An 18,819-nucleotide genomic window follows, 5' to 3' on the forward strand; every position below is an offset into this window, starting at 1 on the left:
AAAAATGGTTTCCAGGCCAAGTAAATTCTATTATAAGACTAACTGAATACATTAACATATCTAGGAAAGACTAAGTCAGCTAAGTGTTGGTCCCATGTAAGCTTAGCAAAAGGACAGTCAGGAAACCAATGCTCCTAGTGTCCATTTAGGTGAGGTTGGGGGAGAATGTTCCAGTCCCATTGACAAAACTTTCCCTAGAAGTGAAAAGAGTGTTCCTCAAGCTACCTTAACCGGATACTATGTTCTGAGATTCTGTAAGATACTATGAGAGTTCATGACTGCAATCTGGCTTCCCACATAGGCCTTCAGATTATAAGAAGTTGGTTATGCCCATGAGTTCTGACTATTCTGTGGCCACCTGATTTCTCAGTACATAGTAATAGGTACCTATGTTAGCTATGTCTTCTACAACTTCTTATAGAGATTTCTGAATCATACAACTCTTCCCGTATGATGATGAAATCAGGATTCTAAGCCTGCAAAAGTGAAACTCTGTTCAACTCACTATGCCATTCTATTCTGAATTCTTTTATGTAGCTACTCCCCTTCTCAACATCGTTACCCTCCTTGAACATTTTAGCTCTTCCTTCCTCATCTTCTGTGTTGTAGAGGAAATAGAAACCACTAGATAAGGCTTCCTCATCTTCTTTCTGTTCCAAACTCACCAAATCACCTCACTTATACCTTTAACTATGTATCTTCTTTCTCTGCTTATCTCTGTCCCCTTGTGGCTCTCTGTCTTTCATATAGACATAGATATATTAATCCATATTTGTGTGTATATACAGGGGTCTGTGTGTGTGCATCAATAATTTTTTTTTTACTTCTTTAAGTGTACATTCTTCTATTGTGCTTTGAATTTCACTCTTTCCCTTTTAACTGGCTCCTGCATATTGCCAATTTTTTATCCAACACATACTTATAAAATGCTTATTATATTCCAGATACTATTCAGCAGCATAAATTTCCTCTTATCCTCATCACAACCTTTCAAGGTTGGCATTCCTATCAATTTTACAGCGAAGAAAATAGTCACAACAAGGTTAAGTACAATGCAGATGGTAAATAGCACAACTGAGATTTGAAACCAGGTTATTCTGACTCCGAAACACTTTTTCTTGTGTATTTTTTGCATTGCTTTTTCCCTCCATTAGAATATTGGCTCTCTGAGAACTAGGACCTGTTTTTGTTGTGAAGCACTACATCCTCAAATCCTCCAGTAGTGATTGGCACATAGTATATATTTGATTAATAGTAGTTGAATAAATTAATGAATGAATAAATGAATTCTCCTTCTATTTTATGGATATGGAGGCTGAAGATTTTTTCCTTTGACCCTTCCAGAATTCTGATGTTCCTACCCTACCCACCACAGTGTCAGTAACTTGTGATTCTTCTTTTTTCCTTGGAATTCATTAACTTGGCTAAAATATGGCTTACTGGTTTTCATCCATAGGTTTCTTCTTGGCTTATTTCCAATTATTTCTCTTGAAATTATTCTTTCTTGAGTGACGCTGGCTTTTACTGGAACATCCTGTGCAGAAGGCTGGAGGGGAGCAATTTGGTGTATTTATCAGCCTCTACATGACCTTGTTGTTTCAAACATCCTCAGGCCAAATCTTATTTATCTTTTGCCTCAAGGGCACATATTACCCAAGTTCCTATATGCTATAGCTTGACTCAAATCAAAGTCCTTTAGCTTACAAAATCTCTGTTCAATGCACTTCCTCACCAAATTGTCTTCTAAGAGAACAAGCTGCATTTTAAGTCATAGAAATAGCTGGTAGGTAAGCTTCTCTTCAAGCTTCCCCCACAACACCCCCAACTACTGAGAGATGTTGAGTAATTTTTCCACAGGACTGTTTTCTACCCCTTCCTTACCCTTGCCTGACCCTAGATCTCACAACACTGATCAATGGATCAGACATGCTTTTTGGGGACATCTTTAGGCTGCTAGAAGTCTGCAGTTAAACATTTTCTCTTATTATGCTCTTTCTTTGGTGCTGTATTCATGAAATTAGGCAAAGCAGCTTTGAATTTTTGATCCGTAGCAGTTTTCTCCATGGAGCTTGGTGCCCCACCTTTGCCCTGCATTGCTTTTGTCCTTTTACATCTGTCTAGAACTAATTAATGTAAACGCTAAGAAAGTTAAAATACAGATTTCCAGGGCTCCCACGTGGAGATGCAGACTGCAGGTCTGAGGCTGCATCTGCCAATGCACATTTAAAAGCTCCCTAAGTGATTCTGATATGTGGCTTTTTTGCAACACCATGCTGCTGAGTGTTCTTCATACATGATAAACAAAAGGAATGGATCTGTTACTGCTATCTTAGCTAGAAAGTGAATTATTATGGAGGTAGAGACTTGGCTTTATTTACCTCAATTTTCATCATTGCTTGTGAAACAATAATTAAAACATCCCATCAAAGCTTTCATGGATTTCCTGAGGTCTAGGTTTCTGTATAAAGAGCAAATCTGGAAGCTAAAGAGTTAAGTCAGTTTTCACCTAACCATAAATGAGGTAGAGGGAGAGAAAGCAGATTCTGCCCCCGGAGATTTGAAAGGACTTAAATGTTAGCACTAACATATTGAACCTAATTCTCAGCTTCAGAGGTAGTCAGGGCAATCACCCAAGAGATCAATGCTTGTTCTCCCCTGGGGACAGATGCACTCCTGCCTTTCCTATTCCATACCCCAAACCTCATTTCTGACCAACTGCCCAAGATGGAGAATAGTTGTTGTTTTTCTTTTTCTTCTTCTTTTTCTGTGAAAAATTCATTTAGGACATAACATCATAATTTTCCACCCCCACTCGTTTTTCTTCTTTTTGCGAAAATCAATAACCTATAGGACTGGATTTTATGAAGGCTGAAGCAGTTAGGAGAAAATAAAGGAATGAATCTTTTGGCTCATCATATTTCACACACCCACCTGCTTACTGCCTTTGTGTCAGCCAGAAGAGTCTAGGAAATACCTAGGTATGGATGCCATGTGTCTGGGCAGTGTGGGTGGCTGGATGGAAAGGAAGTACACCCACCAGACAGAGGTAGAAGAGCAGACAGACAGACAGACAGACACACACACACACAGACACACAAAGAGGAAGAAAGAAAAAGAAGCATGAGAGAAAAAGAGAGAGGGATAAAGGGAGAGAGAAAAAAGGGAAAGAGGAGGGAGGGTAGGAGCTGCATGAACTTGGGTGCCTGAATGCTGGTTACAGTGCTTATTTCATGGGTAGAAGCCAACTATTAAATATATGTTGACTGCTAACTTACTGACTTAATAAATGAATTAATAAATGAATACAGGAATGGACATTTAGGAGCACATTAGAGCATTCAAGTTGGGAAGATATTAGAAACACACCAGAAGCCTCTTTCATGTTAATGATATCATTGGGTATCATGATCAAAATAGTATTGAAGGTTTGCTTAAACTAACAGCAGTATGTAGGTGTATTAGACTAGGGATTAATAATTATAAGCAGTTCCATTTGGCAAATAATATCATGCTTTAGCCATGTGATGAAGATCGGCCCTAGGATAAGGACAGTATTAATGGGGGAGGTGTGGGCAGTAAGAGAGAATATACCAAAAAAAAAAAAAAAAAAAAAAAAAAAAGAGAGAGAGAGAGAGAAAGAAAGAAAGAGAGAATTTAAAAAAAGATTACACTGTGGGGTGAAAGACAAAGAATAATCTTAGGGGAAGATGCTTTTTAGCAATTCAAGAAATCATCTTCTCTGGGATAAACTGTCCATATGGTTAATTGCTACCTTTGAATTTTCACTGTAATATGTACATTTTTTTTTGTAGAGTTTGCATTATAGGATTTATTGCTATTTATTTGTTCTTATCTTTCTTTACATTGGATTGTTAGCTTCTTTGGGAAAGACATTTACTCCCAAGCAAGTAGGAACTAGAGCACTGGTTCCAGGTATGGGTCCCAGGAGCCTGGGAGAGTTGTCAGTGATTAGGGACAATATTTGCCTGTTGTCAGTGTTTTAAAAGGGAAAAGACAAAACATAAATTCCAAGGATAAGCCAGGATTTAGAACTAAGCATTATGATCCAATAGAGGAACTACCTTTAGGATCTGGTCACAAAGGTATGAGGCCACAGGGAAGAAATCAGAGACACAATGAATAAATACATGTATAAAAGGGCTATACCAATAATGAGGATAATAATAATGATGGTAATTATATAATTTGAGTATTTCCTATGCATCAACACCATGATAAAGGCTTTAAATTGTTAACCTTTACCTAGACACTGAAAGGACTATATTCAAAATTAGAATGTCCAAATAATAACTTTTATTTTACCAATGTTTATCTCCTTTCTCTCTGTGAGCCCATTGAAGTTACAATAGACACATTTTTCAAAATGTATTATCTCAGGAAGACAAAATATATAAAAGAGAATGCAATCAGAATGCATTTTTGCAGAGGTTGGAGAAATGAATTGTGATTTAGGTGGACAAAAGAAGTTATAATCTGGGGCACCTGGGTGGTTCAGTAGGTTAAGCATCTGCCTTTGGCTTAGGTCATGATCTCAGGGTCTTGGGATAAACCCACATCAGGCTCCCTGCTTAGCGGGGAGTCTGCCTCCTCTCTCCCTCTCCCCTTGTACTTTCCCTTTCTCTCTCTCTCTCAAATAAATTAATAAAATCTTTAAAAAAAATAAGTCATAATCTAAGTGGCTACCTAACTCCAGAAATCTCTGCCCTTCCCTTATGGGGCCAGAATCTTCTATAAATGGTGGTAAAACCCAGGGTAGGGAATTGACACAGACTTGTCCCAGATAAAAAGAAACACTTTCTGTTCTACTCCTTGCTCTTCTTCTCTTCCCCAAACCCTGCCAGCTCTCTGGTGTTCCTAGTCTTCTCCCGGTACATATTAATAGGTACCTATCTAATATATAGCAGGAAGAAAACCACTCATCATGTTGGTATGTGATTAAGATGAGAATAATAGCAATCATATGAAGGTATGATCTTAAAGTGACTAAACTTGGAGAAAAGCTGCTAATGCTTCATCTCCCCCATCTCAGTTCTAGTCTCCCAAAAGCAGAATGTTTTAAATGGTGAGACATCCCATCATGATTCTCTCATATCTCTCTCATTCTAGTCCTTGTGCCAGTTTTTGGCTTTGAAGAAAACCAGGCTTCAGACTTTGAGATTAGTCATAATAGTTTTAACAAGTGTAAAACAGAAAGGGGTAAATCAGGTATCTTCCTCCCATATCAAATTTTGTTAATTTATTATGGTTTTCCCATATTTGTCACTAACACATAAATGATCTAAAACAGACTATTGGTGATACCAAATATTATGCCCCTCCTACTAACCCTCAAAAGGTAGTATTGAGGAGGATAAAGATGTCTCAGAAGAGAAAAAGTTAGATCAAGCTTGCCTCCATTGACAATGTTCCTCTCATCTGTCTCCCCCCATCGTTGTTCTGTGGTTACAATCCAGGTTTGACAGCATAACAACATGAATTGGGAAGTTACTGAAAAGCAAAACCCTCAGGTAAATGTCTGAGTCAAGCTACTTTAGCTGTCTTCATAAGACAAAGCTTTAAAAGCCAAAAATTTAAAAAACAAAAGTAGTATGCAAGTCATACATGTTCACATCTGGAGGGAGCCTCACTCATCACCTGGTTTCACCTTCTCCCATCTTTTCTGATAGGTCATCATCCTTCCTAGTCAGAGTATCTTCCAATGAGGAGAGGACTGACTTTAGTAAGTGGATACAGTGGAGATGGCTTTAAACTACACAGCATTTCATTTCTCTTCTCTTACTAAGGAACGTAACCATTCATTCATTGAGCAGAGCTGAGTAAGAGCCTCTTGCATGCCAGGGGTTTTTCTTGGCATTATGAGAGAAGGAGCTACACATCCATCTACTCTTATGAGTTTTAGCTAATTGTTGATTCAACACCATCAGCATTTGGCAACTCTTCCTGTCTAAATCTACATCTACTGTTCTGCACCAGGTTCTTGATGTTCTTCAGCTCTGCAGAGCTTTCTCTCCAAAGGAACCTCAGAGCCTAGAGTATTATCACAGCTGTGAGACTAAACCAATTCCAGGCACAATGCTTGTCAACATAGACTCAGGAAACAAATATAAGACACTGGAGTAAGCAGAATGAGTTAGTATGAGCTAATTTACAGATGGTCTCTGCTTTCTAGAAGTTAATTATCTAGGAGAATTCATAATAACAAATATTAAGTACCAAAAGGAAGGCATACTCAATGTGTAATAGGACCATAAAACAAAGCAACAAAATGAAACAAAACAAAACAAAAAACAAAAAAAAACAAGCCATTGCTAAGGATGAGGGAGTCTAAGGGAGTCTTCAAGGAGGAGATGACATTTGGAAGTCATGACTGCTAACAAGAATCTGAGTCTTTGTGTGAACTTGAAACACAAGATTCTCTGCTTTTAAAATGGATATAAATCTACCTTCCTTTTTTACATCAAACAGTGATACCATGAACAGGATGGAAAGGTAGATTGAGAAAGTGGCAATCAACAAGATTCAAAGGAAATTTAGATGCCAATGAAGGAGAGTGTCTTTACATAGTACAAAGTACATATAGGAACTGGCAGCCAAATGTAGTAGAGACTGAAAATATAAATCACCTGGAAGATTATCTTAGAAATTCCTGGATCTTTACCCATTCATGAAGAATAAGCAGAGAGATATTTGATTATAGAGCCTTGGAATATGCCATGTTCCTTCCCTGTCTCTCCCCAGAGAATGGCCTCATCAGAGCCAGAATATTGGTAATTATGACCAATGGCAACAATTATGTACCCATAATGCTCTGTAATTTTGGGAGGCATCTCAGAGTCTTTGAGATTACTGTACCCATGAAAGCAAAGGAACTGTACTCCGGGTGACCAAAGAACCATTTTCCTAGGATAACCCTCATTACTAGTATTCCTTTTCACTCTCAAAAATGTCCCTGTTTTGATGTTTAATTATATGGGAACTCTAACTATTCCCTGCTTTCTATAGGACATCCAGAGGTGGGCCACAGATGCCCATTTTCCTGCAGCAGACTTCTAAGCAAAGCCATGAGGATAGCTTGACATATACTTGTGGAGAACACAAAAACTCCTTAGAAACTGTACCATAGGCAAAAGCCCTCCCATGCTTTGCAAAGAAACTATTTTCAATCCAATCTGGTTTCATTCCAACTTGGTACATGACCTTGCCTACATTTTTGTTATTGTTGCCTATTTGCTTTATCAAACTATCAGCTGTCTCAAAGTTAAATTAGAAGCTTCTGGAAGGCAACAGCCCATGTGGCATAATCAAGATGATACTAATGATTAGGAGCAGGCATATGTACCTCATTTATACTTTATAGGAATTCATGACAATTGTTTTAACTGACTGAAAATCCTTTGAATAATCCTAATTTTATAAATAAGGAAACTGAATGCTGGGTCCTGACTGTTAGCTGGTGTTGAATTAATGGTGCCAGGACTTAACTAGGTCCTTTGAAGACAAATTCTAATCTCTGTCACCAGAATGCACCTCAGTTTTTGTTGGTAATGATTGTGATTACAACAATCAACAGCATGGGAGATGTAGAATGGGACTAGGAGATCTGTTAGGCACTTTGGAGGTTTTTAAAATGACCTCATATCTTCTTCCCTTGCCAACCTCTAATTCTTTTTTTTTTTTTAAGATATTACTTATTTTTTTGACAGAGAGAGAGAGAGCAAACACACAAGCAGGCAGAGTGGCAGGCAGAGGGAGAGGGAGAAGCAGGCTCCTCGCTGAGCAGGAGCCCAACATGGGGCTCCATCCCAAGACCCTGGGATCATGACCTGAGCTGGTCAGCTGCTTAACTGACTAAGCCTCCCAGGCACCTGACCAACCTCAAATTCTTACCCTAGGTTCTTACCCTGACAATCAGTTGATCTAGCCTCTAAGTTCTTATCCTGATGGTCACTTGATCTAGCCTGGAAGCCTCTTCATTCACCAGCCTTATACCCTCCACATGCTATTCTGGTCCTCACCTTACCTAGGAAGTCTTCCTTGGTTCCTTAGGTCCATGGGAATTTTTTTTTTTTCTTTGCTGAGCTCTTACATCAATGATCTATAGAAACTTTCATCTGGAATCTCAGTTGTTGACTACTTTTATATGACTGATTCTTGTTTTCCTAGTATGTTGTCAACTTGCTATGGAGAGAGATTGTACTTATTCACTGCTGTAACCTCAGCCTCTCTTCAGAGACAAGGCAAACAGAGTAGACACAGAAACAAAAACGTACAACACGAGGGTGACTGAATCCTCTTGGGAAGCCATGTCAGTATTGCCTCTTACTATGAAACTGATTACAGACTGAAATCAGACTCTCTCATGGGTGGTGAAGGGAATAAATCAGGCTCAGGGACCTACCAGTAGAGGCACATGCCCTTTGACCTCCCTGTTCCCTTACATATCTGGGGTCCAAAGGGCTCTTGCCCAAAGAGATGGAGAATTGAGAGAGACAAGCCTGAACAGATCTCTGCATGGAAACTTCTTTCCTTGAGGCTGGAATGTGTTAATAACTGTGACAATTTCTGACTTCTGATGTGTTCAAATCTATAACCATCAAATGGACTGGGCCTCATTCGTGGCTGTAGTGTCCATCCGTGTGGTGTTTTACTATCAATCGTGACAGACTCTGACATTTAAAATCTGTTAATTTAACTTATATTTCAAAATGTTGGTGGACTCTCAGATGGAGATTTACAATTATAAAAATCTGTTGTACCATTAGAAAGATAGAGAAATAGATCACCTTTTCACTGGCATTTCTTCTGTTTTGAATATATTTCCTCAAAACTGTCCAGGAACTATACCCCTCACATCCTTCAAGTCTTTGCTCAAATGTTACCCTTACAAGGAGACCTTCCCTAAACATTAGAATTAAAATTGTTATTGCCTCACTTTGCTAGCTCTCACTGAACTCTTTCCTTTCTCTTTATCTGTTCCTTTTTCTAACATCTTATAATAAAATATATTTATTTATTACATGTATTATTTAGTGTGTGTCCCTCACTATGTAAACTCTACGTAGTTGGCAATTTTTGATGGTTTTTGTTCACTGACACCTTGCAAGCACATATGATAGTGCCAGGCACTTAGAATATATACTCAAGAAATTGTTTTCGTAGAATAAAATGGGATGGAATGGGATAGAAAAGAATGAATGGACATCATTTCCTTACCAAACCCTGGGTATTTCAAGAATGGCTCACTTAGGGGCGCCCGGGTGGCTCAGTTGGTTAAGCGGCTGCCTTCGGCTCGGGTCATGATTCCAGGGTCCTGGGATCGAGCCCCGCATTGGGCTCCCTGCTCAGCGGAGAGCCTGCTTCTCTCTCTCCCCCTCTCCCTGCTGCTCTGCTTACTTGTGCTCTCTCTCTAGCTCTCTGTCAAATTAAAAAAAAAAAAAAACAAAAAAAATTTAAAAAAAAAAAAAAAAGAATGGCTCACTTAAAGATAGTGCAACCAAAGAAGGTGTCAAGAGACCTCTAAGGACTTAGAACTATTTGGGAATATGCAAATGAGCACAGGCACATGGTTTCAAGGCTGGATGTCAGAATCCTCTCTGTAGTATTGGACTCCCATCAGGATTTTGTCAACACAAGCTTTGAACCAAGCTGGGAGCATACTAGTATTATCACCTTCTAAAGACTCAAGAGTCTGAGAAGTTAAACTTGAAAAGATACAGGTCATCCACTCCCCAACTCTTGGGGACAGACCATGTGCACCATCTTCCCAGAATTGCACTTAGTACTTTAGTAAGGAAAAACAAGGAGCAGACATCGACTCTGACATCAAGATATCTACAGTCAGGACCTAGGAGGCAAAAAAAAAAAAAAAAAAAAAAGGAATAATGAGGATGCCTGTGTAGCTCAGTTGGCTAAGCAACTGCTTTCAGCTCAGGTCATGATCCTGGAGTCCCGGGATCAAGTTCCACATCAGGCTCCCTGCTCAGTGGGAAGTTTGCTTCTCCCTCTAACCTCTCCCCTCTCATGTGCTCTCTTTCTCATTCTGTCTCTCAAATAAATAAAATCATTAAAACATTTTTAGAATAGAAATAACGAGAATAATAAGAAACAAAGAAATGGTAGAACTAATATGCAGAATCCAAACATTCACTAAAACTCCCCTATGATTCAAGCTTCATTCTGGGTATTGGAGATATGATGATGATGACAGGTTTCAGTCAGGATATAGGGAAGGGTTATAAATGCATCATTAAAAAACAGTGCAACAGGCACTATAAGATTTGTATATAGAATGCGCTATGGGGACATGGAGACAATGGTGAATGATTTCCCCATAAATGTAGGGAAAGCCAACAATGACAGGGTAATATTTTCTTTTGGCCTTGAAGGACAAATTGGAGCTTGCCAGAAGAGGAAATTGTGCATTTCAGGAAGAAAAAAATAAGTGGAGACAAATGCAGGTATCAGGATTCCCTGCATTTTGGAAAGGCAAGACCCTATAGTTCTCAGAGGACCTTTCTTTACTCACTGTACTAGAGTATGTCCAGTCCTCTCAATCTCTCTCCCAGGTCATTGGACAGTGTCTGCTTCAGAAGACAAACTCAAGTATAAACTGAGTAAATGCTTAAAAGAATAAAAGCAATCAGGTCTAGCCAGCTCGCCAGTCAAGGCTTCTAGCCTATTTACTTATTTTTAACAGAAGGGCTGATATTTTTGAAGACCAGCTCTATAGTCCAAAATCTTATGGGACTCTGCTTTGATTTTGTCAGCAATACCTTCCCACTGTGAAGATGATGATTAGACCTCGTGATCAGGAGTCATATGCTATTCTTGACCCTGGTGTGCCTAGCACGAGTTTGAGCTGGGAGTAGTCATTTAGAAAATAGTACCAAGGGAGGACTGTACAGAGAGGCATTCAGAGAGTCAGATAGACTGCTCAAAGCCTTCCATTACCAACTACTAATATATGATCTTGGACAACTTCTTAATAGTTCTACTACTCTACTTATGAAATAGGAATAAAAGGATCTAGGTCTTAGTGCTATTAAAAGGCCCAAATAAATTAGTACTATACAAAATCTTTGAACAGTACTGATACAAAATAGGCACTGGGTGATAGTTAGATGCTGTTATTAAGAGTTGCTATGACACTGATGTTTGTGATTCCTCCCCTACAGTGCTTCTCTGTCACACTGCGCTGACAGATTAGTAGATAGGAGGAGCTGTGTACCAGGACTCAGGAGGACTAGGTCCTAGTCTTGGCTCTGCCCAAACTAGATGTCTTATCTAAGGCAAATAACTTTCTCCTCTGAGTCTCAGTTTCTTAAAAGGGTCAGATGTAACTATAGGGATGAAATAACTGTACACACATTGTTATAAGATCTTTTGGGTTTCCAGTTCTCCTTTTTCCTGAGGTGGACATCACCAGAGTAATGACAAAAGTTTCTCAGGGGAATGGTGCTCCTTCACAACTGGTTAAGAAGTAAGCACAGAGAGAAAGTCTCTATTCTGAGAGGAAAACCTGACCCTGTGCTCAGCAGAAAATGTGTAGAGGCTGCGCTGCAACCCCCACCCCCACCCCCACTGTTGTGGTTCAACTACACCTTGGGCCAGTAGGTGCAGGTGAGAGCAACCACTCTGTGTTCCTGGCATGATGCTAATGGAGGGAAAAGCTTCCTCCCTGCAGCAAGCACAATGTGATGGGGACAAGGCAGTCACAGTTTCTGTCTTCCCTTCCATTGTGGCACTTAGCTTATTGAAGTATAATTGCAGGATTTCCTTATTTGTGTTTCCTGCCAGAGCATGAGCTCACTAAGGGCTCTGATTGATTTTTATTTGTACCTATATTCATAGCATCTTACAAGGTGCCTGGAACGAAAAATATGTGTTGAATTAATAGATAATAAATAAATAATAGCATTATCAATAAGAACAAAAAATAGCTAATACTTTTACTATGTTTTACTCTGTGCAAGCAGTGTGTAAAGTGCCACATATATATTATTCCAATTAATTCTCAGAGCAGGATGACAAGAGAGGTATTCCTATCCCTATCTCATGGACAAAAAAATAAAGATTCAGAAAGAATGAGAAGCAAACAAGTTCACACAGCCAGCAATCAGAAGAACCAAGATTCACATGGACGTCTGCCTGAATCCAAAGCACTGGTACAACCAGGGGTGAGATATTCAGCATGTGAATAGACTTATCAAAGACCCCAAACCTAGAGCTAACTTCAAACTGAGCTAAATTTGGATTCCATATTTTTCTCTTTCTCCACCTACTTTTTAAGTAAAACATCTCTTTAACATTTTGACTTCCTAGTTTTCTTAACACTAAGTCTATACTTGGTTGGGTTGGCAACTCCAGGACACAACCGTGCTAATAAAACCACTACTGACAACCATCTCCAGGAGCCCAGAGCATGTACGTAGATAGGAAAAGAGCAGAGGGACCTCCAGCTCTGAAAAGTTAACAAAGGTGCTTCGCTCTTTCAAAATGATTTTTCTTCAAAAAATTCAGTCTAACTGAATTTCATTTTACCATCAAATTGTAAATTAGACTTTACCTGAAGTTGTATGCAATGTTCTGCCAAGTCTACTTTGGTGGGAAGCCTGATTTTTTAGCCTAAAGCCAAAGGTCCTTGGCTGATTTGTTAACCTATTAGGGGAACACCATGCAAAAATGGGGCTCTTCAAAGTGCTGATTTGTTTCTTAGGTGCCTGATAATTGCAGATGTTGGAAATTTTGGAATATAATAAAACTTTACTGACATTATGGATGAATTTAATCTGGTGACAATTAATTTGATTAATCCCAAGTGAGGTTGGAGGAAGAAAGAAAGAGAGCAATAGGATTCATTTAAAAGCCCTTTTCAAAAAAGAACGGATTCAGGAGGATTTATTTGCATAGTTACATTATAATCTGAAAAGGCAATAAAAGAGACTAGAATTGTTATTTCTTGGGGCCATTGTTTCCATTATTGCTTTTATGTGTATTGAATGTGGGTTAAAAGAATGAGAGCCCTGGAGAATTAAGATCCACAGGGCCTCAAAGATGAGGAACAGAGATACAGCAAGAGAACCAGGAATAAAAGGAATCAGAAAGGACTCCAGGAATTGTCCCCTAAGTCTCCTCACCCCAGTAACTTTAGCTATTGAGCATAAGGTAAAAGGAAGCTTTGCCTCATGGACCATATTCAGGCCACAGAGTATTGGGTTTCCCTGGGCATATGAAGATTAGTTGGAGAAAATCTGGATACTTAAGAGATGGAATGTCTAAGGGACCTAGCCACAAAACAGGTGAAGTATCAACAACTCTAGGATAATTACTGGAAACAGCTACAAAGTGGAAAAGCTGCACATAGACAAAGGGCTTACAGGTCACAAGGGATAAATTCAGACTAAGGGAAATAGAAACTAAAGCCTCGAAGATGAGGAGTATCAGCACACCAGCTGTCCCGTACGGCTGGTTTTAGACTTGAGCTCCAGGTTCAAATCCACAGGTCACTATTGTTTTTTCAGGGTTTGGCATGGGATAAGCATTGAGAATAAAAAAGTGAACTACACATATGTCATCCTATGTCTTCTGAAGTTTATATTGAGGAGAGAGAAGATAAAAAAAACAGCATAGAGATAATTTTAGCTAGGGATAAGTGACCCACAGCATGTTACTATTATGTTAATAACATGTTAGTTAACATGTTAGCATGTTAGTCCTATTGTGCCCCTTTCCTTGATATTCAGAAACATGAAAATAATAAAGCCTACCTTGCCTAGATCACAGTGTAGGGTGAGAATGAAATGGAAAAGCTCCTGAGAAACATTAGTAATTCCATTCAAATAAGACGTTATTTCATTGTTTTAAACTGCTTTGAACAGGACACTAAAAAATTATAGTAATTAACATAATAGAAAAGATTAATGTGGATATTGACTCAGAATGATGAAGGATGCTTACAATTGTTAGAGAGAGAGAGAGAGGAGAGAGCGAGTGCCTCAGTGGAGAAATCAGGCATCTAAAAAGGGTGGGAAATGACTCAGCAAAAACCAGTGGCCAAATTTGTAAAGCAGCATATGCTCCTTTTCATGAGAGAACTGTCACTTTTGGAACCTGAGTCTTTCTATTCCAGTGGGAGATGAGTGAAGAAGATAGTTTATGAGCTGGGCAGACACCCAAGGTTGAGGACTAGTGTTCTTAGGAACCCATCACAGATGGATTTTCATCAATCCGAGCTATCAGAGTATAGCAGAGAGGAGAGAGATGAAGAGAAGACAAGAAAGCAAGGAAAGAAGTTCATGAATGTCAAAGGAAGAATATAAGGCTAAAAGAAGGGCCAGAGAGAGGAAGAGAAGAGAAGAGACTTGGAGAGAGAGACAGACAGAGAGAGAGAGAGAGAGAGAGAGAGGAGAAAGATTAAGAACAGGAAAGAGAAGGAAAGAGAAACAGAGAAATAAAGGCTAGGGAGAGGGCAATACTTACAAAGAATAGCTCTGTGGCAAGATAGTCACTGCAAAGGTGTTTAGAAGAAGAGAGTTAGAAAATGATACTCAGGAGAGTATTAAGTGTGGCTTTCCACAGAAAACACTTGCATGATTAAAGGCTACACTGTTGTAAACCACCCAGCATAAAACTTGGTCCAGAATAGGCACTGATTCCATGTTAGTGTCATTGTATTTTCCCTTCCCTTGACCACCATAAATGCATTACAATCAGGTATCATCTCTCATGTCTTGGCATGTTTCACAATGTCTTCACTACTGCTATACAAATGCTTGGTGATTAGGAAGAGTTTTTTTATTTGTTTTGTTTTGCATTTCCATAGCCAAGCTTTCTAGTCAGGTAGCAGAAGTCTAAAAGCCAGGCACATATTGGTTAAGAAGGACAACAATAATTCCAAAGCACCTCAAAAGAGAGCAGGTAGGAATATAATGTTTTCATATACTGAAGGAAGTAGAAGCTGAGGTCCTATTGTAGATTTTACCAAAAGAAGTGGAAATAAAGTTTGTTAAAATGAGGTGATGGTGGTTACAGGAATGGACACTTATGTAGAAATAGATCAAAATATATCAAGCTGCTCACTTAAACTTCATGCATTTTTCAGACCTTATTGTATGTAATTGATACTTGAATTAAAAATATGCACTATAAGGAATGCAGTAGAAGGTCAAATGCACTTTCTGGATGCCACTGAACACACTGGGTTACTGCCACTAGTGGTCAGAGGTGGACACAACTCAGTGTATTGGCTGTTCCATAGATACTACGTGTGTTAGTAGTGAAGGGGTCTTCTAAAAGGAGTGAGCTGGGACATGCTACATAGCATGGGACCCATGGTTGTACACTCAGGACACCAAAGATTCTGAGGAAAGGAGAGTGAAAACCACCATTCTTTGAGGGCCTACCACAAGCTCTATACATGTTATCTCATTTAATCCTCAATCCATTTAACAGATAAACTAATCGAGAGGAACTTGGAGGGGTTAATTTTCCCAAGGGAGCGACGTGCCATGAGAAAGAGAAGGCAGTGGTTATATCATAAAACTCTGCTCATCCTAAACCAGAATACTATGTGTTTCTTTACTTTCTATTTTTCTAATCTGGACATTTTCTAGGGTTCTCGTGGTAGTCAGACACAGCTTCTCAGGGGAGAGGCTTGATCTAGACCATGTGGTTCCAGTATAATGGAGAAAAGCAAACCCTTTCCCCTAGATTAGAATTTCTCTGTGATAGCCATTCCCCAGCTCAACTGCCTCCAGTACTGACCAGATGAAAAATGTATTGGTATCTAGGAAAACATATAGTGGAACTTGGGAGTAGGAGCTGCAGTTTCTACTCAGTCCCCATGCGTAACTTCCATTAGCACTAATGTCTGTGATGTGTGTGAGCTGAGGGAATACTTTGCTTTATTAAGAGGAAATGATATATATAGTTACTTATGGAGTAAAATCAAATAGCAGAATTGCTATTTGTCTATGGGAAGTCTTTCTTATTAGTGTCATATAAATGCAAGTAGATACTTAAAAAGATTGATAACACAAGGGCCAGGTATAGCCACACCATTAGAATGACTAAAAGCCAATTTTAAAAACAGATAGGTATGAATTTTTTCGACATTTTGTGATAAGAATATTCCAATTCTAGAACCATAACCTCACCTCTTAATAACCACAGTAGAATGCAATATTTCTAGATCTTAAGCAGATCTGGAAAGCAAAGAGCAAAATGCGGTGAGGTAAGCATGTTTTCTCTCACCTTTACCTTTTCTACTAAGCAAAATAAGTTAATGAGTCAACTCATTTCCAACCTGCATGTTACGTGCCAATTGCTTAAATCAAATGAGAAGCTCCTTTTTGCGCAGGACCCAGAGCTCAAGTGAAAGTTGTCAGATTTGATAAAGTAGATTGTTCTAGAAGGAAACATTCCCTTTCTATGTTCCAGGGTACATCTGTTTGTCAGGGTGCATTGCCCAGCTAATACCAGTTTGTCGACAGCATTTGCAATGAACTTTAATTGTGTGCTTTACCTGACAGTCTTAATTGTAATCTGACTTCCTTCAGGTAGCAATCAGCCGAGTGAGGTAATCATATCTCCCCGAAGCCCATAAACACAACCACCTGCGCCTCTTCTGTTTTGCTTTCCTCATTTTAACTCCAGTATCACACGGCGAGGGGATACAGAGCCTGAGAAGGTACAGTGTCCTCAAAATAGCTGCTATTTTCCTATCATCATGGTGGTGTATAATTAAACACAGATGGAATAACTGAAGCCAAAAATAATCCTATAGTTTTAAATTGTAATAGTAAAGCTGAGGTACAAGCAGCGATGGGCTTTTTTAGAAGGGAGGAAATTGGTTCTGCTTCCCGCTTACGCCTGCCTCTGCAGATTTCCCTGAATGCTCATTTTGGTATGTGGTTTTCCATGTGAGTATCAGGGGCATTTCCTTCGTACACCCCATCTAGAACCTCCATCCTTTTCCCTATTCTCTGTTCCCACTGCTCATATCCCTGATCCTCATTACCTCCCTCAGTAATTCCCAAAGAGGGTTCTAAATATTCTTTGTGTGTCCAGTTTCTCTCTGTTCAAACCACAACACTCATGGTACTCGAATAACCTTTTTAAAATGAAAATCAGATTAGGACACTGATTTAGCAGAAACAGTCAGTGAACTGAGCTTCCCAGAAAGATGGCAGTGGAATCATTGATTTACAGATTATCACTATTATCAAAAATTTTTTTTAAAATTCCATGGTGTTAAATTAATGAATAGACCCAAATCAAACCCCAAATCATATACAGCCAATCTCATTTTTTTCATAAGATAAATAAATGCATTACATTTTCAAAAGATGACACTAATCATAATTAGCATCATGAATTCATTTATGTTTCTCATAAACTTTTTAATTAAATATCCATCTACAATTAATAACATTTTACTAGTTGAATATAATTTAATTGCCTTTCACAGCAATTTACTTATCCACTTTCCTTCTTTCAACATTTACATTTCCCCCCAATGTTCAGAAATAGTAGAGATAAGCAATATACAATTAAAAGTTTTCAAGCATAATCGATTATTTCCTTAGAGGAAAAATTCCTTAAGGCAAGTGAAAGGATAGGTATATTGTTGAAACTAATGATATCTTTCACAAATTGCTCTCTTAACTATAGAGAACAACCTGAGGGTTGCTGGAGGGAGCAGGGGTTGGGGGAGAAAGAGGGAGATGGGTTAAATGAAGAAATGAGTATTAAGGAGGCACTTGTAATAAGCACTGGGTGTTCTCTGTAAGTGATGAATTGCTAAATCCTACTCCTGAAACCAATTTTACCATATATGTTAACAGAATTTAAACAACAACTGACAGTTAAAAAACAAAAAACAAGCTGCTCTCTAGAAAGAATGTCTCTCCAGTGACACCAACCAAGGTGTTAGTTTTCCTTTCTTACACCAAGACTGAGGTCAATGATTATTTCCTCTCATTATTAGCCATACGTATTTATACGTATGTGTATGTGAATTATAGATATACATTCTTTCTCATATTTTTTGGCATATTCATATATTTCCTGATCATCTATAAGAGCTCTTTATATACAAATATTAACCATAATATATTTCTTTAGTGCTTTAACCCGCCTAATCTCCTAGATGGCTACCTTAGTCATTTTCTTTTTGTCAAACCTGTAAAACTTCCCCCACCATCCTTAATTTTTCTTAAAGACCTTATTCCATACATCGTTGAAAACCTAAAGCGATTAGAAGAGAAGTTTCACACATTGCCACATATGCACTTACCAACATCTACAGCCACATTTGCTGCCTTCTTTCCTGCAACTATAGATGAACTCCCCATGCCTGGCTGAGATCAAGCCTTCCTCTTCTGTATGAACTCTCAGCCCCTCAAGAGGTAATCAAGGACATCACACCAGCAACTTTTCCAATCTCCTTTTTATCATCAGCCTCCCCCTCTTTACTGGATTATTTCCATCAACATACGAAATTGCTCTTTTCATTTGTCCTGCCTTAAAAAAAATACCCACTGCTCTCTTCAATTCTACCTCCAGCTGGCAGTGTATATTTCTTCTTTATTTTATAGCAAAAGTCCTTGAAACCACTGTCTATATGTCTATTTTGCTATCTCATCATCCTGCCTTTTCAATTCTCTCCTAAAACAATTTGAACTAGATCTTACCTAATATTCCACTGTAAGTTTTGACATATAGTAGCATTTGCATTATGCTCCTGAAATGTTTTCAGTTAATTTCTCAGATACCACACACTTCTGATTTTCCTCCAAC

The sequence above is a fragment of the Lutra lutra genome, chromosome 9 (assembly GCF_902655055.1).
Source record: "Lutra lutra chromosome 9, mLutLut1.2, whole genome shotgun sequence".
NCBI lineage: Eukaryota > Metazoa > Chordata > Mammalia > Carnivora > Mustelidae > Lutra > Lutra lutra.